At 40.1% G+C, this 25990-nt stretch overlaps 2 long non-coding RNA genes across 7 annotated transcripts in view; both read right to left on the bottom strand.

Moving 5' to 3' along the window:
* The window catches only part of LOC106045331 (uncharacterized), a 259361-nt gene that overhangs the window by 231982 nt on the left and 1389 nt on the right, over positions 1 to 25990 (bottom strand). The gene's annotated exons all lie outside the window — the stretch shown is intronic.
* Positions 19 to 4824, bottom strand: LOC136790833 (uncharacterized). Its single transcript, XR_010831578.1, has 3 exons — positions 4192 to 4824; positions 1191 to 1284; positions 19 to 1082 (listed from the first exon to the last, which is right to left on the bottom strand). It is a non-coding gene; the product is annotated as an uncharacterized lncRNA (long non-coding RNA).

Genomic DNA, 25990 nt, shown 5'->3' with positions numbered 1-25990 from the left:
TATGTATGTATAATCAGTTGACATAGATAATTAGCTCATCGTGCACAGAAATCTTCTCAGCAGAGGCTACAAGAACGAAAAGCCAAACAAGCAAACCTCAACTACCACTAGAAACCATGAAGCTTAGCATTATACATCAGTCGATTATCTTGTGACTTTACTAGACAGCTAAACGAGGCTTCCTTTTATGTACTATTACCTAAATCCTGTATTAATGAAAAATTAGGTAATAAATTACCTAAATCCTGTATTAATGAAATTCAATGAATTTCTGATCTGTCTTTTGAATGAGCATTGGAATCCTACTGCACTATTACTCCAAGATACTACCTATTACATTGCTACTTTCAAGTAACTAGCTGCTTCATTCCCTCAAAGAAATGAAGGATTCCTGCCCTCACACACCAGATCAACATTGCGCTAACGTACAGTTTGAGTGTTGAAACTACAGTTCACACAGAATATAAATTGCACTGGAGTCTTGTGTCAGCATTCTGCTCCATAGCAATTTTCATGCATATTTCACATGTACAATCTGTTTTGACTTTCCTGTTAGAACAGAACTCACAGAAGATAATACCCTCTTCACAAAGTAATTTGCAATTATCCCAAACAGAATCAATGTTTCTACTAAAAGATTATAACAGAATAAACCAAATATTACTTCATTCCATTAGAACATTACTTCCATTAAGATATTTACTAACGCTCAACATGTGGGAATATAACATAGGCCAAGTCACTAGAACATATCTGAATGATTACTTCAATCATAAGCTCAGTTCACAGGCCTGATAGCTTCTGGCTAAAAGTTCCTTTTCACTACATCCCTTTGTCCATAATTTAATTCAGTCAATATTTATTGCTGCGCTTCCATGAGAGAAAATAAGGTACACTACATCAACAAAATTTGTAGCAAGTAAGTTTATTAGCATGGATCGCGACTGGAGTTAGTAAATTGTCTTGCTATATTTTCCACAAAATAATATTCTGCAATGTAGGAGAGAAGTGGTCTTTACTCTTAGCTACTAATTTGCGAGGTTTAATCACTACCTGTTCTTCTGTTGGCTGATCTGTGAAAACTGTAGGTAGAACAAAAACACACCTTCTTCACTCAAATGAAGTCACACAACATACCTGCCAGTGTCTTTACAACACGGCTATATATTTAGCATGCAGCAGCAGCCTACTTCGATTCAGAATCACTTCTCATAATTTGGAGGTCTTGGAGGAACAGGAACATGTTGGCACTCCAGGAACTGAAGGGTTTGGCCTTTCTCCCTACTTTAAAGAGAGAGAAAGACAGAGAGACTAAGTGTCTGTTCCTGAAATGCATGCTGAGACCTCTGCAATGCAGCCGTCAGGCAGTTTTTCACTTTGACAACTGACACAACACCTTGTATAAAATCAGGTTTATCATTTCCCTGTGTTGTCCAGTGAAGTAAAACTAATTACCTGAACTGGTATTTTAATGTTTCTCCTGTACTTTCAGATAGACTTCGAATATCCCCGTTCAATTGCTGCTTTATATAGCATTCCTTTCTGACCGGATGTTTTTATTCCAGCAATTCGTAAAGCACCTATAAAAGAGCTGACCGTATGTCCTGGAGAAGCAGCAAGACTGCCACCCTACAACCAGACTCTAATGCTTGAACAGTAAGGTGACAAGCACCATTTCTACCTACAAAACTTGAACAGGGACACACAGCCCACTGCCAAAGCCAAAGGTTAGAAATGTTTTCATTCAAATGAAGCAGGGCTAGTGGGAATTGGTCTAAGCTCTCTTCTCCCTAATAACAGTCAAGGGGTGAAAGGGAAGTAAGGGGGAAAAGATTAATTCTTCTTTTTCAAAATCTCCTGCAGCCTACTGGCCAGTTTCTGTATACTCTGCAGAGAACTCACGCCTAACAAAAGGTTAAAAAGAGACTGAAAGACATATGAAGTCATACAAAACAGATTATTCATTCACATCCAAATGAAACAAAAGAAAAACCAAAAGCCTTATACGATTCTTATCATTACCTAATAACCATTTTGCTTCAGTTTTTAATAGCTTAGTGGAATCTACAATGAGACAGGTAGCTACCCAGCGGGTAGCAGGCAACAGGACCTTGAGAAAGAAAAGGGAATCCATGGGTGGGACCCCAAGACTCAAACTTTAATAATTCCTTCTGCCTCAGAGTTCCTTCCTGTCTTAGAGCAAGCCACATCGTATCTGTGAGCCTCTCCTTTCTGCTTCTTACACCACTTAACTACGGTTAAACTTTTAGGGGCTGCAAAAAGTTGTTATTCTTTGAAGAATATTAAGTATTTAGATGGAGAGGATACCTGGCTAGGTTTACGGAAATGATCAGGTATCAGAGGTCAGAGTGAGCACAGCACTGTAACTGGAGCGGGGCTGTAAGAGGAGTGAAGGTAGCTGCCCAGTGTAGTCGAAAGCTGCTTGAAGAACACTCCTGTAAGGAACACGGCCTGTGGCCGGGGGATCCTGGCCTACAGGTCAGCCCAGGGCTTGAGCTACTAATAAAGAAAAAGTGCTAAGCTAGAAGGTGACTGGAAAAGTGCTCTCAAAGGAAATGGGGACTGCAGAAACAGATAACCCACCCCTGGAAGTGTTCAAGGCCAGGCTGGATGGGGCTTTGGGCAACCTGGTCTGGTGGGAGGTGTCCCTGCCCATGGCAGGGCGTTGGAATTGGATGGTCTTTAAGGTCCCTTCAAACCCAAACCATTCTGTGATTTTATAATACTGGTTCAGACTACGACCTTTTGCTTTTAAATAAAATGGCTGTCACAGATGAGGCTATATAACAAAAAATAATAAAGGGGGTTAACATTCAACTCTCTTGGCCTGTAAAATAACAACTGCCCAGACTCAATAGCCAGCATCTTGTCAATCATGCTCTTCAGCCAGTGTCCAAATGATAATGCTCTATCTACCATTTGTGAACATGGAAACTTGTCTGCTCTGTGATGCAAGTGTCAGATCTTTTTCCACTACTCTTCAGTTTGGTGTAGCCTGTTTAAAGCACTTGTACTGAAACATCCCACTGGATGGTTTGGGGTTAAGTATGTGAAATTCATGACTGAAGACTCTGAATTCATTTTGTGTTCACTAATTGTACTAAGAAGGATTCTCACACCTCATTATTGTATGTTATACTGAAATTCCCTGCACATAATTGCAAAATAAATTATTTCAAGAAAAAGGCCGTAAAGCAAGTATTTTAGGGAGGAAGAAAAGCAATAAGTTCTATATAAAAAATCATGAAGTAGTTTTTCAAGATTTATTGAATTCTGCATTTATGTATGCTCAAGTTTGGAAATGATAAAATAATCTGATCTGTTTGATGTTGCTTATGAAATAAACTCTTTAAATAAGAGTTATAGAGCTAAGATTATTGCAACTAATAGTTGGAGGAATAGCCATCCAACTATTAAGGTGGCCTTTGGACTCAAGAGGTGTTGATACAGTCAGAGGCTTTCTGTACCCAGATATATAAAATTATTAAGGTACTTGAAATTGTGGAAGACAGATTTTTAAAAAACACTTATCTACATATGGAAACATATATATATATAAATATATAATTCTGATTCTTATACACATTCTAATGCAAACAGAGGAATCAGTGATCAGAACTTTACTATAGAAAACTTCATAGACAAATAACATATGGCTCTGCATTGAAGAACTCACAATATTAGGTACTGTTCCTGCATTTATTTTATGTACAGTCATAACTTTAAGAAAATAGGCAGTCCACTAACTAAGTTACGATCCCCAAACATGCTTCTGCATTTAAACCCAAATTATTGGATGACAGACAAGTAGATGTATCACTCAGACGGGGAACAAAAATATCTGAATCATGTCTGAACTAAAACATGTTAATAAAAGCCCCTTTAAAAACTCTCATGATTATTTCCCCAAGGGACTACTAAGTGTTTATGCACCCAGCATTTGATTTCAAAGGATTGCACTAGCTAGTACTTTTCCAAATGCAATCACAGAATTCTCTAGCATCATACAAGTTAATTATCCAAAATATTGCTAATTGTGACTCTTAGTTATGCTACTGCTCATCAAGCATAGTTCTGCTAATTGATATTTCACTGTCTGCACACGAGCAGTGTAGGAACAAAGAAGCCCTATCACCTCAACGAGTAGTAAAGGAGAATCAAAGCACCCACAACTATTAATCCAAAGACAAGGTCTGCTTTTCATGCCATGATGCTTCATGGATTTGCCTGCTGACACTTCATTGACACCAGACAAGTCTCTCCACCACCGTAACCAGTATGCTCTACGACTGATGTTCTGATGTCAATGCCTGTCAAGTCTCTTTGTGAAGTAAGAGACTTTCCAGAGGCAATCCTTTCGAATTGCACTTCCTGTATGTATTCCCTGAGCCGTCCGCTCACACAAGAACAACATCTCTGGCGAGATGACTACAGTAACACAATAATCAACAACTTTTTGCCAGGAAGCATGGAAGTATTTGCTGGGTGATCTCCCTTGATTAAATGAACAACCTAAACAGAAATATTCTTCTTTTCCATAGTGATTTCCATTAAAAAATTCCATCCTCATCAATGACATTGTGTCAACGTAAAGAGTCTCTACAGCTGTAGGACTTCAATGACTTCAACAACAAGCTTCATTAATGAGACTATTTATTGCTCTATTTATAAGCAGAGTGGTGTAATTACTAATTTGCAGAGCAAGAAGACCTTTCAGGAAGATCATTTTAACGCTAATGTATGTTCACATCATATAAACTATGGTCAGTCAGTTTTCATCATTTTTAAATGCATACCTGCTTTAATACTTGTCATGGGAAATTGGATTAGTGGACTAGCTCTGTACCTGATGACGCTTCAGAGACAAATCATGAAATTCCAAAGCAGGCAATTACCCAGTAGCCTCCAAGTATGGTGAAAAAATATTAAATTCGGATCTACAAGTTGGTTTATACCATCAAGCAGAAGCCTTTGAATTTAAGTTAATTCATCAGTTCTTCCACCAACTTTTCATCACAAACCCCATACTACTCACCTTCTCCACCCTTCCAAATGCTATTCCACCTCTCTTCCAAGTAAAGATATTCAGTCGTGCAAATTACATTCAAAAATCCCTTATTTTTCAACCCAGTGAACACAAAACAGAACTACTAGATTAGATATTAGAAAGAAATTCCTTACTCTGAGGGTGGTGAGGCAGTGGAATAAATTGCCCAGAGAAGCTGTGGATGCCCCATGCCTGGAAGTGGTTGAAGGCCAGATTGGATGGGTCTTTGGGCACCATGGTCTGGTGGAAGCTGTGCCTGCCCATGGCAGGGGGGTTGGAACGGGATGGTCTTTAAGTCCCTTCCAACATTTGGTGATTCCAGGATTTTAACACCCAGCCTTATATACTCAAGGTCAGCTATCCCCCAGGACAGAGACTTCGCAGTCTTTCTGGACGCTGGTTCTGTCTGAACACCCCTGTGGGGACAATCTTTTCCTTTTTGCTAGCTGGGCTGTCTCCACCTGCAAGTGTGGGCCTGGTGCTGCTCACGTTTCTGCCACAGAGCCCCTCAGAGAAGACGCAGGCTTCATCTTCTCTACTCCCTCCCAGCAGGCAGCTGCAGGCAGCTGTCAGGTCCACCCCTGAGCCTTCTCTCCTTCGTGCTGACCAAAGGAGGTCCCTCAGCCTGCCCTTGTATGCCGTGTGCCCCGGCCCCTCACTCCCTCATGTGCCCTGGGCTGGGCCCCCTCCAAACCCATCAGTATCTTTCCTGTCTGGGGGAGACCAGAGGGGGATCCCGGAGTCCAAGTGCAGTCGCAAAAATGACACCAAAAAGCAGAGAGGAAAGCGGATTTACCGGTTTTTATTGTTGTTTTCGTGGTTGTTGTTGTAACGTATTTATTTATTATTTTTATTATGATTATTTTATCAGTTTGTTGCCCCGTCCTGGGAAGAGCTGGTAACCAAGCGCCTTGAAGGGTCTTTACGCTGCACTCCTGCGCTGCTTCCTGGCAGACCTGAAGGCTTCTGCTTCTGCAGAGGAACAGCTCTCTGCGTGCCCGTTTCGAGGGATCTGCTGCTGTTCTCTGTGCACCGCCATGCAGGGCGCGGGTTCGTCTTCAAGCACCTCTTGGCAGCCTTCTCGTCCTCAGACCGAGACACCCCACGCCAGGCGTGGCCTTCGGAGGGCTTCTCCTGTCGCCCGGTGCAGCAGCCCAGAGGAAGCCGAGTGCGCTCTTGCCCAGCGCTCGGGACTCCGTGCAGAAGGGGTGACACCTCTCCAGGAGAGGTGGGGAGGGGGGTCGGGGGACGGGGGAGCAGGGGGTGGGAGAAGAGGCCATCGTGCAGGCAATCCTGCGTGATGGTTAACGGATGGCCTCTTCCCCCTACTTGCGGAGGCAGGGCCGGGAGTACGGAGCGGTCCGGGCGGTTCTGCGATGGCGATGGTGGTGCCTCGCTGGTGGGAGCCCTGGCACGATGGTGTTGTGCCACACCAGATGGGATGGAGGTGGATCCACCTCCATCGGCTCTTCCTCCTCCACAGGTGGATCCACCTCCATGGGCTCTTCCTCCTCCACAGGTGGATCCACCTCCATGGGCTCCACACCAACCGCCACGGCCGCTCCGTCTCCGCTGGCGCGCCTCCGCCTGCACTTCTGTTTGGGTTCCATAACCCAATTCGCTTTTATTCCACCAAGAGGTGGGTAGCCTTCACGCCAGGATCTCTTAATCCCAACCATCGTTGGTAGTTGCCAGAGATCCTGGGATTCCAGCGAGCGGTGTGCCAGGCGCAGGGGCTTTTATAGGCCCCAGAACAAAGGGGGGCGGGCAGATGCCCCGTGACATCGGGAGAGTTCTGTGATGGCCGCCATGATGGCGCGCCACGCCCCAGGCCCAACATGGCCGTGTTGGGAGGGGGCTTCTGGGACCTGGTGACATCAGGAAGCCTCTGTAATGGCGCGCCACGCCCCAGGCCCAACATGGCCGTGTTGGGAGGGGGCTTCTGCGGCCTGAAAGAGGCCCTCGTGTGGAAGGAGGAGGAGGGTCGGGGGGCTGGGGGCCCCTTTCCTGGGCCATTTTGCTTGCCAGAGAGACAGGCTACCCCTTGGGCACAGGGACTGCCCTCTGCCTCCACTCCTGCACCCTGAGTACGATCCTTTTTCAGAGTAGCCTTAATGCAGACACACCAACTCTTCCCTTTGACATGTTTCATAGCTCCCTGTTTACCAATCGTAACATAAAGAACCCATCATCGTGCAGTGCAGTCACTGTAGCAATTGCTTTGGGCAGTAGTGAGTACCCCAGAGCCCTGGCTTCACTCCAGGTCTGAGATACTTCTGATTTCCAGGGAGCTTTGTCTCTTCTCATGGCTTCTCCTGGGCCACAATCTACAAGTGAGTGAATCCAGTCTATGCATTTCTGGAAAGGCAGTTCAGCACATTTCTGTGTTTATCCAAACCTTGCTAAGACTGACAATTAATCGACTGACTGTTGATTAGCAGCACACCAGCCACAATTAAGCTGAGGAAAACATTGCATGTACAGTGAACTTCAGGGCACTCAGTCTAGCAGAGGGATTGAAGTTAGGAATTGGGCTCTACAGATTTGAAAGAAATGTATAGTGTGGGAAATTGCAGCTGACTAAAGATCTGTTGACAGAGGACTGGAAAGTCATGGAGAGACCATTCTTGCACACTTCGCAAGCTCAAGCATTAAAAAAAAATGTTATTTAAGTAGCAGCAACGTCTTCAACTTGAGGTATAAAAACACACACCGAAATACACCAAGGAGGAAAAAAACAATACTTTGTGTAAAATAATTCTACACAAAAGCATCAAAAGTGTAGTATCTTGATAATACAGCAAAGTTTACCACATGGAAAACAGTCACACTAGTTTTCCCAAGAATATTCTTGAAAGCTTTATGAGTCACATGTGTCTACAAATAAGGAGTGGCAGGAAGGAAAACAAAGCAGAAAGGTTGTACAAGACTAGCAAGGTAAACTTACATATGTATGCCATGAAACAAAGTTTTACCAAGTACAGCTCATGGAACCTCATTAATTTATTTCAAAACTTTATCAAACTTCTGAGCTTTTTAGTAGAGAACAGAAATCCGTCCTGAATGTTTCAGAGAGCTCCTTCTTCTGTTCAGCTTAGATTTCTACTCCCAGTAATTACTCCATCCAAAAATCTCAGTAACTTCAAGATTTTCTAGAAATGCTAAATTCTGAAGCTACCTCTCCCTCTTCCAGGCTGAGAGACAAGAGCTGTGGCAATTGGTTATATGTTATGACCTTGCTGCACTGAAAATTAACACCTTGTAACTTACCATAAAATACCTTACCCCCAGTAAAACCAAACTACACAGTCAACTCCAACTTTGCCTGCTTTGCCCGTGTACATACAGAAACATAATTCTGGCAGTTCTAACTAAGCTAGTGAGAAAGATTATAGGGGGGGGGCAAAAAAAATAACTGAAATATTTCAGTGTTGACATTGCCAATTAATCACTGACAAAGATCTACATAAAGTTTCTGCATTGATTTGCCTATGGACAGATACAAATGAATACACAAAATATATAGCTATATAGCAACCGGCTGGTACAACACAATCACTACTAATTTGTTTACACACCATATTCAACCTACACAGTGGAACAATCAGTGCCAACTGAATATCTGGCATAATCTGATTGTGTGTTGATCAAACCTGGAAATGTAAGGGAAGAGCCTAACTGCTAGTTTTCAAACATTTCAGTTTCTTTACATATTTTCAAAGCCAAGATGTATTAGGTAGTCACTCAAACATGGAAATGAAATACAAAAAAACCTGAACAGAGTAGGTGTACTCTGCTCTGGCATTCCAAGAGCTGAGCAGCTGGCTCTGGCTTAATAGACATCTTGCTGAGGAATAAATTTTGGTTTTAGTTCGAAGTCTGATGATAGGTAAAGCAATTTCCATGTTTAACACAAAGTAAAACTAGGTGTGAAAATCTTAAGTCAAATTTTTGTGTATTAACTTTATGTTCATGCTTCAAAGCATAATTCAATCTGAAGCTGACAGTACTTATCTGACATACTTTTAATGTGTCGAGGGGAGCAGAGAAAGACAAATCAGTATATTGATTTTTCAAAACAAAAAAAAAAGTGCCGGATACCTGCCTGCTCCTAATAACCTACAGTTTTACAGGGCCATTTCAGCTGCAGGAAAAGAGTGCTCTGTTCTCCTACCTCTCCGTATCCCAGGGAACTCTATAGAAAGTAACATGCATTAAGAGACTATCAACTCTTCACGAATCTGGATAAAAGCTTAGAAAACTTTTACAATATCCTAGTAAAAACTCTGCAGAGATCTCTTTCTAAAGCCAATAAACTGCAATAAAACAATGTTTTTCCTGGGACCCTGGTATCAGGAGCAGCCTTCTGGAGGAACAGAAAAAAGGAGTAAGTTAGGCTCAGGGAGTGAGGACAACTGGAAGCAGCTGAGCCTGTCTAACACAGTTGCTGTCATCCCCTACTTTGCTGTCAGTAGCAGACAACTACATTTTTAAGAACCAGACCTAGGAGTGATGGCAAAATGCTGCATACAAATGAGATTATGGCAAGAGCTGTTCATAGCTCTGTTCTTACAGACTGAGCCCAAAGTTCTCGAGACCAATTCTCACAAGCTCTTTTATATTACGCTTTTCAGCTCACCTATTGTTATTTTAAAGACTCCTCATAGTTACAAGCTCCATTTGGAGTTCTGATTGAGAGACCTATGCTTAACACCATCACTGCACATGAATTCGTCATCAGAGATGAGAAAGCAGTTAGGTATGTAATCACCAGCATTAACTGTATCTTGCAATGCTGATGTGTTTCTAAGTGACCTGACACTGCCAACACAACTTAGGAACACCTTACACCTGGTCTGGCGTCCAAAACCCCACACCTATATGGAAGTAACAAGCGAAGGAATGCATGGTTTTTACTCAGCTACAGGTTTAAGTAGGAACAGTGCAAAACACTAAGAAATTAAAAAGGCTTTACAGTCCACAGACAAAGCAAACCTGTCAGGTTTGTATGTGTTCTTTTGATAAATTGCATACGAAAAATTGCAGATTTGATTAAACACAAGAACTTCACGAGGTGACGTGGCAAATACAGATAACCTGAAAGCTGACAAAAGATAAAAGCACTTTATTTCCTGCTCCTGAGAAAAACTCATTTTGGATCATCCTTACATCTCAGTAACATCCCATTTTATTCTGTGCCTGAAAACTGACAAAGACCGTTAGGTCTCTCCAGGAGACTCATCCTAGAAAACAAGACATTCCTTTTCAGAGTATTTTTAAGCTAATAAATAAATTAAAACTGGATGACAAGCACATTACTCATCCGGAATTTTACACTTTTGCCTAAGACCCAGTCAAAAACAGGTCCCAATTTGCTAGTGATCAGGCAAATGGGGATAACTACTTCTCCTCCCCCTCCCCAGAATGCTATATGGCTTGTTTCTGCCTGCCTTCAATTCTCCAACTAAGTGGCCAGTCTCTGCTAACTGAACTGCAAACACACATTGTATGCAACTCCACAGCAAAGTGACCTGTCTTTCCTGCTCAGTACAAAAAGGTGAATGGATAATAAGTACATTTTTTCCCTAGGACGTTTCCACGTGAACATTAAAAAAACAACACTAAAGTAATGATTAAAGATGGAGCAAGTTCCCAGTAACACAGGGAATAGGGGAACATATTTAGATAGGTAGACTAGCAACAAAGTATTGCTAAAAATTTTACTTCTCTTATCCTTTTGATGAATACCCACTTTCTGCAAAGAGGCTGACTGATTTATTTGCAAAAGGGAAGGAAGAAGAGTGTTAAACCCGTGCAAACAAAATGAGGAGAAGTCACTGGCCAATGACCCTGTTGGCCCAGTGTTCTTTAATGAGCACTCTGGTGACACGCTCCAAAATGGTATTCATCGGGGGACCTTATGCCTTCATTGCAGCCCGCTGCTTCAGTGATATTATTGTTGCATTAAATTTAAGGCAGTGAGGGGCTGTCTGACTGATCTCTCACAGGCTGACATTTCTACCCGTCTCTGGGCAGCTCTGCTTAGAGGCAGTCAGTTGTAATGTGCACAGCTGCGTGTGCAGCTTTTAAAATAGAACAGTTCAGTGGAAGGGACCTTCAGAGATCATCAGGTCCAGCTCCCTGACCACTTCAGGGCTAACCAAAAGTCAACGCATATTAATGAGGGCATTGCCCAAATGCCTCTTGAACACTGACAGGCTTGGGGCATCAACCACCTCGCTGGGAAGCCTGTTCCACTGTTTGACCACTCTCCCAGTAAATAAATTGTTCCTCGTGTCTAGTCTGAGCCTCCCCGGGCCATCCCCATGCCTCCAATCGCTGGTTCCCATGGAGCAGAGACCGGCATCTCCCACTCCACTTCCCCTCCCCTGCAAGTCGCAGAGTGCCATGAGGTATCCTCACAGCCTCCTGTTCTCAGCCTCTCCTCGCAGGACATGCCCTCCAGCCCTTTTACTTAACATCCTTTATTATTGTAGGGCCCTGACCCACACACAGCACTCACACACCGATGCTAACTACAGCGGGAGAATGCCCTGGTCAGACAGGCTGGCTATGCCATGTCCAATGCTCCCCAAAACGCGAGGGTGCAGCTCCCTAAGGATGCTTAGTCAGTATCCTCCTAAGCAAAAGTTACTGGCTCAAGCTCTGAGCAATGCTTACTGAACTGTATGTGGGATAAGATTGTATCTGAAGGTAAATGATAACAGGAACAGAGTACTGTATAAGGTTAAGACTAGAACATCTAGCACCTTGCAAATCGGAACTCCAGCTTTCACAAACCTTGTTCCCCAGCCAAAAACATAAATACACCTAGATCTTGCAGCTGCAAAGCTTTCGTTAAAAGCCTTGAAGAGTTATCCACCTGCCACCCCTGGGAACCTTTGGTTTCTTACCAGGCACTATCATTCCTTTGCCTTTACATTTTTTAAACTACCACCTATCAAGGAATATCCAATGTTCTTCTGTGCTATTTGAAGTTACATGCCGCACTGCCCCCATGAAAACTCTCTCATTTGGAGAAAACAGCCAGGAGGATGAGAGAACCTTATGATTTGTTTCACTAAAAAGTAACCCTGATCTGCCACCACTAAACACCTGCTCAGGTAGTTTAGGGTGACTAGAAGCCGTGAAAAAAGTCCCTTACTACAATTTCCATGAACAAAGAAGGAAACAACATAATGGATGTATAAAGTAAGACTTCTGGATTAAAAACCAAGTGGTTTAAGTAATCAAAACCTTGTAAATCAATAAAACAAGCAATCAAGAGAATTATGAACCTGAAAGTTTGCATTAGCAAATCTCAGAAAAATTTAAGAATTGGCTTCCTCCAGCCAGCGTTCTAACACATCCAGCGAAGTACATCAGGACCCATAATATCAAAAGTACAGGTCTAGAAAGGGGCTCAGAACTAAAGTATGCATAGAAAGAAATTAAACGTTTAATCCTGCTAACCTGATATGACCTGCAGGTTAAACACAGATTTAACTTGGTCTTGAACTATCTTGGTATGTGTCTGGAATCCTCATTCCTGAATGAGTTCGCCCCTTTACACAGAAACCCTGAAATGTTCTTCAAATCCCCCACCATAGAAAAACATGCACAAACCTTCTCCAGTACTCAACAGGAGAAAGGATAAATCAGTAAGTAAATAAGAGTAACTACAGAATCCCCAGAAGAAGAATTAGTGGACACATCCCCAGTCGTGCATACAGGCTAAGTTTTTGATGGAAGCATCCCACGTTCCTACGCCACTTTAGGGGTAAATGACTGTCCTCCATTTTAAGTATGCTGATGCACAAGGAAAGAGTAGGATGTCTAACGAACAGCCAGTTCCCTTCTTTCTTGCACTACTTCCATACTCATGTCACCCTAGTGACTAGGCTATTTTCAGTAGAATTATTCCAGATTAATGACTGGACAGATGAGGGCAGAATTGGACTTCAACATTTTAGGATCATCATATGGCTCACAGAACTACTGCCAACTCATTATCAGGTATGTGAAAGTTGAGTTCTGAAATCAGATGGGGTTTCCCCCACTCACCCTCAAAGTTTACATACATGCTAGTGTAGATTTTGTGCCTCTATCTCCACCCAGTGAGAGAAAAGTTTTATCAGTGGCACCATACTCAGTTTTGTAAAGCTCTGTGAAAAGCATTTTGATATAAATAAAGGATGAATATTTCAGAATTACTTGTTTGGCTTACCAAATCCATTCAGAGGCTCTGTTCTTATTTCATGATTTTACCTAACAAGCTTTCTAGTTTTCTCATTACATCTTCTACATAAGTGGAGCAGACATGTTTGCTTTAGGAAACAAATGTGAAATATCTGCCTACAAAATGATCTTTCAACCTCAACAAAATTTCTCTCTTTGCCCCTTCTCCTCTCCTGACCTCAGCTCCGGTGCATAATTAGGACTCTGTATCATGAGGAGAGATTATAACCAACATGGGTAAGAACAGGAAATAATCAGATCATTCAAACTCTAAACTCAAACCAATTGTGTTATAGGGCAGATGTTATCTAACCAGAGGACAGTTGTTGCCAAAAAAAAGACAGACTAGGATGGCATCATCAAATAAATTTTCATATCATAATTGCACAAATAAATACCATCTGGTGACCCACATCTCTAATTTCTATGGAAGAAACCTATTTTCTTTCTAAATACTCTTCCCAGAAAGAAAAGTGCTCATATCTCTTTTAACGCTGAACTACTTCTTTTATGTTCTTGGACAGCAGTCAATATTTGTACAGACAGACCTAGGATCCTTAATATTGGATTAAGGAATTAAGTGCAGTGGGATTTGCAGCCTTTTCCATTTTCTCACTCCTATCACACCAATATTTACCAAGCTCATGTGTGCTTGAGGCAAGTTCAATTTCCATCTCTGCTCAGGGGAGTGATTAAATTTAGCTGATGCTGAGAAGAAGAAATCCAGTGCAATGAATATAGCAAGACTCGGCTGCCAAGCCTATGAGGAAGGATTAGTACCAGAAGCAGAGCTACCAAAAGAAAACACCTGCAAAGAAAGGTTAGTTATAGGAGAAAAAAAAAAAAACACGGAAATTTAATTTTTCTAAAAAGCAAAGCCAAGTCACTATAAGCATAGAACTTAAGTGTGTTAAACTCAATTACGAATATCAATACCAAAAAGTATTCTAGTAGTGCAATTTTAGATTCATTAGAATAATCCCTAATTTTGAGGGAGTTGGGAACATGATTTAGAATTTATTTTTTTTCTTTTAGGATTTTTGCAGCTAGTATGGATCTTTTAACAGAACTGAAAGGAAATCCTATATTTGAGTTTCATTGAAGTTTTGCAAAATTTGAATCAACTCAACATTTGCTTATTTCTGACAATGAAACATCAAATGGCTTCCTCTGTTAGACGGACCTATTAGTAGCTTGTTCTTCTGGGAAAATGGAGTAACCTTTCCTATAACCTGAAACCTTCCTACCAACTGAAAAAGTCATCTCTTCACTCCAGGAGATGAATGAACACTTCAAAATTATCCATTGCATATAAAGAACAACTGCTACTCATAGAGCAGACTGAACACTTTATTTTGGAGCTACACATTAGTCCAATTGTGTTTTTTTCTGGAACATAACTAGGTTCAACTGACAGCACTGACTTTTCAAGGCTGAGAAATAAATGTACCAACCCCATAGAATCACATTCCAGAATTTTCTACACTTTTGCCATTTAGAAGGAGCACACTGTCATCTCAGAGGCAGTAGTGCCATGCTTCTTCTCAGAATGGAGATTTAAATGTGGCTTCCAAGACTGAGACAGGCATATGATAAGAAAAGACGTTAAAATCCCTCCTTTTTCCTTAAGAAGGAAAGCACAAGGGTGTTTCGAAATGGTTTGGTTTTGAAAGAAATAAGCAGGTCTTCCAGAAGTGAGGGCTGCTAACTTGAGTAAACCTGGGGAATAAAACAGGCACCAAATCATTTAAACACTTTTCTTACTAGGGTGATTTTGAAAGCACTTCCATTTTGAATTAGGGGAAAAAAGAGAAATGGATTAAGCTTCCTTCTAATTAAGCTGAATTACTCATAAAAACTATGTCAGATCCAATCATATCAATATGAACAAAAACCACATTCATTACAAATTGCACAGGAGCATTTATTTAAAAATCAGCTCAGTTTGATAAATTACCACTCGCAGCATGTGTACGGCTTACTTGTCTGCTTTAAAGAATGATTCCGTACACAATTAATTTACCATTAGCTCTGAGCACCCAGAAACCTTGGAGGTGATATACAGATGCTTTGGCAAGGCCTGTTGGATACTCCATGCTCCCAAGCGTGCTCTTCACGTTAGCTCCTTTCAAAAGCTGTTAGCAGTGAAAGCTCCTCCATATCACTGCTATCCCATATGCCTTGAACACTTAATGACTGGGAATCTACCCATTTCCCGTGCCAAATGGCTCATATCAAGTTTGGGCTTGTTTTGCCTAAAGATCACAGCCAAAATCGTAACAATGGCCACCAGTAATTCACATACCCAACAGAAACGGTGATTCATGGCTTGTAGCAGAAAACTGTATCTCAGGACACCAAGGGAACTGGCGTGCTTCAGGCAACAGCTGCTCTTCATGGGCAACCGTGGGCTGCTGCAGGAAATCAGAGCAGCTCTTGCCTGGTATCTATATAAGCTTTTCTGCAGATATGAAATCACTCCCAGTAGCTTCCAGGAAAAAAACATTATACATATCTCTCTTTAATTTTATAAGTTCAGCGTATCAACGAATGGAAATTTTTGCCTAACACAGAGGGGGTAACAATCTATTCTTCACATTAGACTACAGTACCTCCCAACAATTAGACTTGAAGATACTTGAAACACGTTGACCCATCTAACCTAGAAGTCAATTCTTGCTACCATTGTGACAATGTTCCACTCACCAAATTAAAGCTGGTTCACTCGAAATACTCAGACAAGTGACAGAAAAGATGTATTTCAAATATAAAATCTCTTCTACAAAGAAATAGTTTATTAGAATATTTATGCTCTTCCTAAACGACACTAAAACTGTCCCTGCCATAGTTAACAAGCATGATGCAAGAAAACCCCATATGCTAGAACAGATGCCAGTCACAACAGCAGCTCTCGGAAGGAGGAGCTCCCGCCCTCTGTAAGTAAGACGCAGGCTGCTGATGCCATTTGCTTGCATATTGGCAACCACAAACAAAGCCAATACACCTGTCACCACAAGCCGCAATTACCTAATGACAGAAGGGAGAGTTCCTTGATTTTGCACACTGAGCCGTTTAAGAAATATTTATTTCTTGTAGCTCCCAGAGAGCTACAGAGTTCCCAGTTGCTCTCTATATGAAGTTCAGAAGCACAGCGTTGCAGAAATGTAACTACCTTCCACTGCAATTCAACATGTTGGGAAATACATACATACAAAAATAGTCAACTCTTTAAATGCTCCCTCCCCATAACTGATTTTTTCTCCCCTCACTTTGTTTCTCACCTGTCTCTTAGCAGATGGCATATAGATTATATGCCATAAATATGCAACTCCCATCATTTGAGGGAATCTTATCTGCTCTTCCTAGGAAGTTGATTGAACAACTGTCCACTGATGAGGCTTTTATACCATCAACATTTGTGACACATCCAGTCAGCTAGTGAGCAAGGGCTCCTACTGATGCGCGTTATTTACAAGTGGGTAAAGCACAGAGTTTACAACATTCATTTAGCTTTTGATTTGTTTTCAAATTACAAAACTCATTCAAACATAGATGAATCACCGCACATTTTTAAATCTAGGCCTGGAGTTAATCTGCAGAGCTCCACTACTTTTAGGAGACTCAAATCTTGCATATCAATAAAGCTGGAGATTTGTTGCCTTAGATACAACTCTTTCACATAAAGCAAATGCACAGTGCCCAACGTTAGATAAACACAAAGACAGCGAACACAACGAAGTCATGGATGGGCAGCATGGGCAAAGATTCTAATTCACTAAACATCCAGACTTCATTAAAACAGCACGTCAAAACTAAAATCCATGACAAGCAAAACGGTTTCTCACATAACTAATTCCTGTTATATTTATTGTTGAGTGTATTAACTGAAAATTGAGTACTTCAGACAAGCTGATCGGTGGTGTTTCAGGTTTCAGATTTGTATGATTTATTTACTATGCACTTGTTAAAGTATTTTTCATTCGCTCCCCCGAAGATGTTAGCAGAAAAATCTTTCAAGAAGGAATTTAAAAGGCCCTTCTTGTAGATGAAAATGAAAAATCTTCATCAGCTCAAGTGTTAGATAAACAGAAACTAATGAACAATTATTTAACATCATCACAAGTGTCAGAGGCCTGAAGTAGCAGTGCTTCATTAAGACGCGTGCCCTGAGTCATCTCCCAGACTGGTGAATCACAGATAGCAGATTCCCTTCATCGCCAAATATAGCCACAGAATTATATTAACAGATCTGTTAAAAATATAGGAATGACATGGCATCTCCTGCTGTTAATTCTGATCAATTACTCATTAAACATAATTAAAAGAGGCAGGAGGGAGGTTGTTAACTGATGTTTACATTAGGATTTAATAAAATAATGGTGATAAGCAGTTGTAGCACTTAATAGGGAGTTTGAGGGATTGTTTGATCAGCAAAGTTTATACATCTCAGGTGAAACGCATAAAATAACTAAGAAAACTAATGTTTCCCTCTCATTCTTCACTCTCACATACCTACTGGTTTAATAGATTTCAGTACCTGAATAATACAAACCAGGCATGATGGATCCTTTATTATTTATTACAACAGATAAATTATGTTCTCCTGTCATTGAGCAATGGCTGCTCCTAAACCCAATTACTTCACTTTACTACCTGTTTACAGAAACAGATATATTACTAGAAGAAACTCTTAATCCTGGAAGTGCATTGCACCTAAGTAGATAAATTGTTTCTACAAATTTTGTCTCCTATGTCAATTGCCCTTTCTTTAAATCCCAGAGCCGGAAGGAATCTAGCCAGCTGAAACTGAACGAGTATAAACCTGAAATAATACAGCCAGAATAGGTCTTTTCTTTCTGTCTGTTAAACATACCACATTTTTGCCTGTTAAAAGACTGTACGTCTTTCTGGGCTAGATCTCAGAAACCTATGAAGAAAACCTGAGCATCCTCTCTTGCAATCATCGCTTATGCAAAAAGCTCTGATTCAGGAAATCCAGTTCAGGAACAAAACTACTGCTACTGCAACTCCACCCTCTTTCAAGAGTGGCACCTCCACAACTGAAATGAATTTTACCTTTAACTGCTAAATTTCAGATGTGGTGTTTTCTTTCTTCTGGCATATTATTAGCCAAATTTGTTTGCCTTCCCTAATAGTTAATCAACTCGTTGATTAGCAAGCGGTCCCACTGCTTGTTGACACTTTTTAATCTTACCTGCTCATCTCAAAACACTCTTGTTCCTTCACTTTCAAAATTAGAACAGGTAGAGAAAATTGGAAGGGAAGAAGATAGCATCATGAACCATCAAGAGATCCAGACACACCACGAGAGATTTTCAAGTAGCAAAAGCTTGCAGTTTCATGGATTGCAATAAAACTGATTTGATTAAAACCAGCTGAGAATAGCCTTATAATTACAGCTGTCTTATTTAGAAAGTCAGTATGATGATTATTGCTCTTCGTCACCACCTTTGTCCAAAAAAAATAAGTCTTTACTTTTACTTTTGGGGTTCAGTTAAATGCAATGCTTTCAAATAGTGACACATTTAGAAGCGTGGGGGGTTTGTGTGTGTTTTGTTTTGGCCAAAATGTGGTCTTCTCTTTGTGCCATAATGCTGGCAGCAGCTTCTTTACAACTAAACTAGAATGAAAATTGGCGAGGTATCAGAATTACTTTTGTGTTAACAGCGGAGCTGCTAAACATTAAAAATCTCATACGGAGATTTTATTTTTCCTCCTCGCATATGGAAGACACACCTACACAGATAGCTGAAAAACAAAAAAAAGATAGAGGAGAGGGAGATGAGGCTTGGGGAAGAAACTTACAAAATAGATACAGAATTTTGGAAACTATACCATTTCCTAAAAGTAACTCTAATATCCGCATCTCTTGAGTACTTGGTAGGGTTTACTATTACTGTTTCGTTGATTTACAGAATGAAGCCCTGTAAGAATTTTAAGATTAAGAAGTCGAGAACTCATCAAGAATGAAGACTTCTATTTATAAGCGTTTCCCTCTGACATTGTTTTGTTGTGTGTTTTTTTCTGGTTTTGGTACTTCAGTGTTAAGCAGATGAAGAGAAAGGCAATGTAAACATTACCATTTAATACTGGACCTGAATGTTCTGCGAGCTATCTCACAACAATCCAGGAGGTTTATTACTGGCTTTAATTATTCACAGTTAACAGTCTGGTCAATGAATTATTGAATAAATGGGAAGAGCGAAAGGTTGACTAAGAATACATGGGAAGAAGTGTTGAATTAATCATTCCACAGAGGTCAATACAGGGTCTTCACATCACTTAGATGAAGTTCAAACTCTGGATAAGGGATTTGAGGAAGTTTTGAATCAGAGCTACTTTAAGATCTGAGGCTGAGGAAGCGTCCCTATTCTAGCAAGTACACCACTCGCATAAAAGGCAATGATGCACACCAGACACTATTACAATAACCACAGAAAGAAGAATGTTAACAAGATGTGTTTTAAGGCTCAGGGATGCAAAACTGAAGCCAAATGGTACATAATTAAACCTGTTAATTAGCTCAGAACCACACAGCCATAATATTCTTTTGAATACCAATAACATAAACTGAGCAAACATTTTCATTTGAGTTTCATGTTTGCTTCAAAGCAGTAGTTAAACCTCATAACAGCACTGAGCAGTATTTATTAAATCTCCACCTAAAATACTGATTACCATGAGTTGTCAAGGAGATTGGAAATGTAGCACAGGCAGGCATATTAACCCTGCTAAATTTTTGTGTGTTGTAATTTATTTTCAATTGGTAAATGCACTCACTACTTTGAAAGTAAGAGATGTGGGCCTTTTTTCTTCTAAAACATGAAGAATGATTCTTATTGCTTCACATCTGTATCTGTGCAAAAAGACTTATTTTTTAAATGTACAAACTTAGAACTTCTGTAGAATAACATTAATGAAAAATGTGTAATGCTGATTGATGGAAGACAGGAATTTAAGCCATAACTGTCTCAGTGAGGTACGGAGAACTTCAGAATGGAATTTGGCCCTCTGAATAAGGTGATGGTCACTTGAAGAAGCAAAACACTGTCAGATTAACTGACGATGTTTGGACCTAGATTCTTCAAAGAGAAGTCTCAAACTCTATTGTGAGTTATTGTGATACCTTGAGTTTTTGCTCCCCGTGTTTTCTTCTTACAGTTACCGTATCCTGGAAAACTACTTAAGTAGTAGCTCACTTGGAACCTCTTACAAAGCCAATCATCGGCTATGCTCTACAGTCGTGGTTTTCCTTTATAAAAGGTTAAAAAAAATTGAAATGCGTGTTTTCAGTATTAAGCAAAATAGAAAGCAGAATTCTGCCCTGAACCAGCACCCCCTCAGACAGACCCAGCTGCCTTTCTGAAGGAGCAGGGAATATGATTTGAGGGAGCTGAATTCAGATCTTCCCCTGCCCAAGCTCTATCTAGGCTAATATGAAGGGTATGTGCCCCCAGCAGATGTTCTTTAGGAACTAAGTCCTAACTATTCCTTTAGACAGTGAAGGAAAAAGTTGCTTTCTACTTCAGGAGAAGATCTATAAGTTGTGAATGTGAAAAAGATAATCATGACCCCTGAAAAAAAAGATAATTATGACCCCTTTAAGTTCTAAGAAGGGTGATTAAAGCCTAAAGAGACGCATCACTTATAGCATACCATGACAGAATTTCCATGTCATACAGTTAAGCAATCCCTTGCTCAGTGCATGGTTTGTCACGTCTTTTTAATTCCCAAACATTTTAACCTTTCTATGTATATTAACTATAAGCATTAGAAAGAGTTCTCAATCTCACTCCATACAGCTAAAATTAAAATGTTTTAGTCCTTAACTTTTACATACTTTAAGGGATGCCCTTAGAGTTTCCTACAAGGACAGTTTTTTTCCTTTTCATATTTTGACAGAGAAATACAGATAAATACATGGTTTAATACAGATGCTTTGAACATATTAACATCACTGACAGCTACAGAACCAGTTCTGTCCAACAGTATAAAAGAGGGAAGCAAATTTCAAATCCAGGTGATCAAGATGCTGTTTACAATGGCTATATGAATATTTTGCAGGAAAAACAGACTAATAGAATCTACTATCTAAATTCATGGCATATTTTCTATGGAAAACTTATTTATATGTAAAATAAGATGGAAACCATTGTATCAGAAATCTGGTGATATTTGCAAAAGTTACAGATATATAATACAGTGAAACAAACCTCAGAGACACTTTGTATGTACTCCCGTTGCCTTCTCCTAAATACAGTCTTTTGATTGCTGCTGCAAATTTTTGCCTTTTGCCATGTTTTTCACAGGAAAAAAAAAGTGAAAATGCAGTGAAAACAGAAACAATATCCAAAGTAATAAAAAAAGAAAAAAATAGCAAAGAAGAAGAAAATATTTTCAAGTGAACGTGCTTATTGCTAGAATAAGTTAATAAAGGTAGCAAGATGTAGAACTCACAGGAAATTCTACATCTCTGGAAGAAGAAAATGGGACAGTTATCTGCAACAATACAAACTGAACCTAGGCCAATTTACAATGAAAGAATATTTGAACTTCTAGAAATTATTTCCAGAGAAAATGACTGATCTAATGGTATTTCATAAAGTAACAATGATATAGCCGGATTTCTCCTTCTTGGAAAACATCACGGAGTGAACTTTATAGACTTGCTTCCTCATTATGCTTTGAGTTATATTTCAAATAGAGATCACAACTGCAATATGAACTCAGCAGACAAATTAAAAACACTATTTCTGAGCTTGCTGCTACCATCAAAAAAGTCAATTATTACACATCACACAGTCGAAATGGTAAAATACAGGGCAACTTGCTTGGACATTGTTAAACAAATATGGGCTGAAAAGTTGTATTTTTGAAAAAAAAAAAAGTAATATGCCTAAGCTTTTCAAATACTTCTTCATGCTAATGTGCTTGATCCAAAGCTTGTCAATTCAGTAATGCTGATTTTATGACAGGACTACAATATAAAGATGGATTTTGGAGCAGAATTTCTTATTTATTACTGAACCTAACATTACAAGCTTCTCCTGTGTGAGCATTTTTACACATATACGTAATCCTAGTGAAACAACTTTTGTACATCATTAAGTTCCTCAGAACCTCCTAGACATTTCCAGAGTCCATAATGAGAACAATGCTATCCGCACTTCTGCAGGGTTTTGATTTTAGACTATTTTATAAGTATTTGATAAACAGCACAGTATATGTTTACACAGTCCTTTTCCTAGTCATTTGAAAGGGTAAAATGCCAGGCCCAGTTCTCCATTTCCTCATTTTTTGTAAAATACTGCTGAATCACTGTGCCCTGATTTACACTGCTGCTGCAGACTGGAGGGTTTACCACAGTCAGGAAAAAAATTATCAAATCCATTCTACAGTGATTAGTGCTACAACACACATAGACGGGAAACAGCAAAATAGGAACTGACTGAAATGTATAATCCTTTCAAAGCGATCGCAGTTATTCTCACACTGAAGCTGAACAAAACTACTGCATATAATCATTATAAATTCAATGCAGTACCTAATATAACAGTTCATTTTATCACTCTCAGAAATACAGGTGGTGTTTTTTTGGCTTTTACAAATGTGAAAAGCGAGCCTCCTTTTTATTTACTATAAATTGTTGCTCCATTTTTATAATTTTAACTTTCTCTTAATCTAACATCGACAGAAAAAAAATGCCCAAGAATTTCTCTATTGAACAAAACCTTCCCTCCTTTTCATCCCACCACCACCCCAGGAGAACTTCAGGAGCCCAGCAAGGAGACAGAAGCCAGTGAAGATCCCTCAAGGCTGCAAGAGGCAGAGCAGAACAGGGTCTTGCCCCCACACACACCACACCACTCCTACATAGGAACACCTGGAGCAAGCAAAGACCCTAGATTCCAACCACCAAATTTTCCCATTGCTTCAACAACACAACCATGAGGATCTGTGTGGCTCAATGCAACAAATTTGGTTGGTTCAGTTGATGAGAATAGTTTAGGAACACACACTTAAGAAGAGTTAGACTTGAAGGCGAGGCGCTGCTCCAGCCAGCCACTAGGACTTCTCCACTTAACAGTCCACAAAAACACCGAAAAGAAGCTGAGCTGGCCCTGCATGGATCCAGAACAGGCCCACTTGAGCTCCTTATCGCAGCTGTAATGTGCCAGCAAGGACCAACTTTATTTTTTTTCACCTCACTCTTGCAATTATCACGCCACACAGCCCGTGAAATCTGCAGCAGCTGTGATCTAATAGACTTGTAAGAAATGGACAAGTTCTGAGCAACAGGACAAAGCATCTAGGCTGACAGTGGTTAAACTCAGGATGTATTTAAAAGAAGCACAACCGCTAACACCCTTTTTGCCAGAAAACTATGCTTTCTCCTTATAAATATCATTAAAACCCACAGCTCTCTGATGGTACTGAAAGATAAGAAATGACATGCCAAAATCAATGAAAATTCTAATAAAGTTTAGATACAGCACCTAGAAAGCACTAATCATGGTGTCCACTGCAAACTGTAATTTTTAGTCAGTCTCACAGTTCCCCAAAACAGAGAAATACCATTACCTCCAAAAATAGAAATCAATCACAGAGATGTTAGAACTCAGTATCTGAAAAACTTCCATATCCTGCATTTTTCACACCAAAATCCTCACCAGGTCGCTGTAATAACGTAGCTTAAGCAAGAGCTTTGTTCACAACATAGGTTTAGCACTCAGATTACCGGGTGATAGAAGATTTTCTCCCACCTTGAAATTTCGCTGCCTTACACGAACATAATCACAGCCATGTACAATTAAATGCATTTATTCAGCATTTTCCTGTAACTCAGGGTGATTTTCTGAACTCAGAGGATGCAAAATACAGAACTCACACCTCTGGATGCAAAGTCATGCTCAGCCTTAACCATGGCAACTGTCCCCTTCAAATCAGGATTAAAATCTGTTCATCCACATAAACCAGGTTATGGGAGTCAAATGCTGATGAAATGACAAAGGATGGAATCTTACTTTCACTGAAGCCCATAATAAATGCTGAACTTCTGACTTCTGACCGCTGACCACTGACTTCAGCAAGAGCAAAAAACAGCATCAGATTTCTACAAATTATTATTATTCTCTGCAAAGCACCTTACACATTTCCCATCAGACCCCTCCAGAAGGATGATGGTCTCTCAGCTTCCTAATAATACTGCCTCATAGAAAAGCACCTCTGACTGCCAGCACTAATTTAACTTCTCTGACCACCTGAGGAATGCCGTTTGACTTGAGAAAATAATCAAGCCCTACGGAAGAACCAGAGACACACCAACACTAATAACTCTATGCTACCCCCGTAACTAACGAAATTAAGTCAATGCCATGTTTTAAGAAGACCTTGTACAAGCATCTATTCCTCTCTGTACAATATATATCTAAGACTTGTAGAATAATGTTTGCTTCTGTGTATACAAGCACTTAGATTTTTACCAGGAAATTGCTATTAAAAATTACAAATAGTTTCAATCAAATGCAAAACTATATTCTAAAAATGATGCTGAAATACATTTTGATGCTCTGGGTTAAAAAAAAAAGAAAAAAAGATAAAATTTACATAGTTAAAGCCACTTGTGTTTTTAATGGAGTATAAATTTGTGTGAAACTGCTTTGGAACTGAGGAGAAATTAATGTTGCTAGCTTCTGAACAGAGAAAAAACATAAGTAGTAGTTTTGTAGTTAACAATTTTTTCATACCTTTTTTCTTGAAGTCTTTTAGTTACATGCAGATTGACCATATTTAATTCATAAACATACATTAAAGGAAAAGGTAAAGTTCATCCTCACATGCTCAGGGGCACTTCAGTCTTAAACATGATTTGCAACCTAAAAATTGACTAATTAGGCCTTCCTCTCTAGCGAGCTGACAGACAGCACACCTGGCAGCTGCTTGCAGGAACACTTTTTGCACGGAAAGCATTAGCACTCAACTCCTAAGACAAGGGCAAAATGCAGATAAACTTGCCTTGCCCACTTCACAGGAACCACCTCACTGGTTACAGCTGCTACTTATCAGTCTGATGGTGAAAGCATGCTTCTGGGAAGACACACATGTGGGACCTGCAGCTGGGCTTTTTAATTCAATGATTGCTTTCAAATTAACAGAGCACAGAAGGATTCCTATGTGAAATGGGAAGCTCTATTCAGATTCCCCTACCAGTGCAAGCGTGTTCAAAATTCAGCAATGAAACTGTACTGCAATGCAACAAATGTTCAGTTCTACATGTGACATTTTATACCACCTCTGGATCTGCGACTGGAAGTCAGCAGACAACAAGATTTCAGTTTAAAAAGTGCTGTTGAAAAAATGTCTTGAATTCATAGTACAAGAGAGACCATCTGCTGTGGTCAGGTATCAACACAAGCCATTAGCATATCTCCCTTGGAAAAACATTAGGAAATACTTTAGTTACTCGTCAGCTAATTAACACATCCTACTGATTGTGTTCGCTACAGTGAGATTCTGCAGTATTATTGTATATTTTCAGTTGCTATTCTTCTTTATTGGTGAGAGATCATGACACCATGTTGATAAAACATCCTTCTGCACTGAGGTACTCTCTGCCCTGAGCCCCTCGTAGATTTAATAATCTATATAATAGTAAAGGCAGAG

The sequence above is a fragment of the Anser cygnoides genome, chromosome 4 (genome assembly GCF_040182565.1).
Source record: "Anser cygnoides isolate HZ-2024a breed goose chromosome 4, Taihu_goose_T2T_genome, whole genome shotgun sequence".
NCBI classification, from domain to species: Eukaryota; Metazoa; Chordata; class Aves; order Anseriformes; family Anatidae; genus Anser; species Anser cygnoides.
Note: the sequence above shows the minus strand (reverse complement) of the source record. Positions and strands in the feature narration are given on the sequence as shown.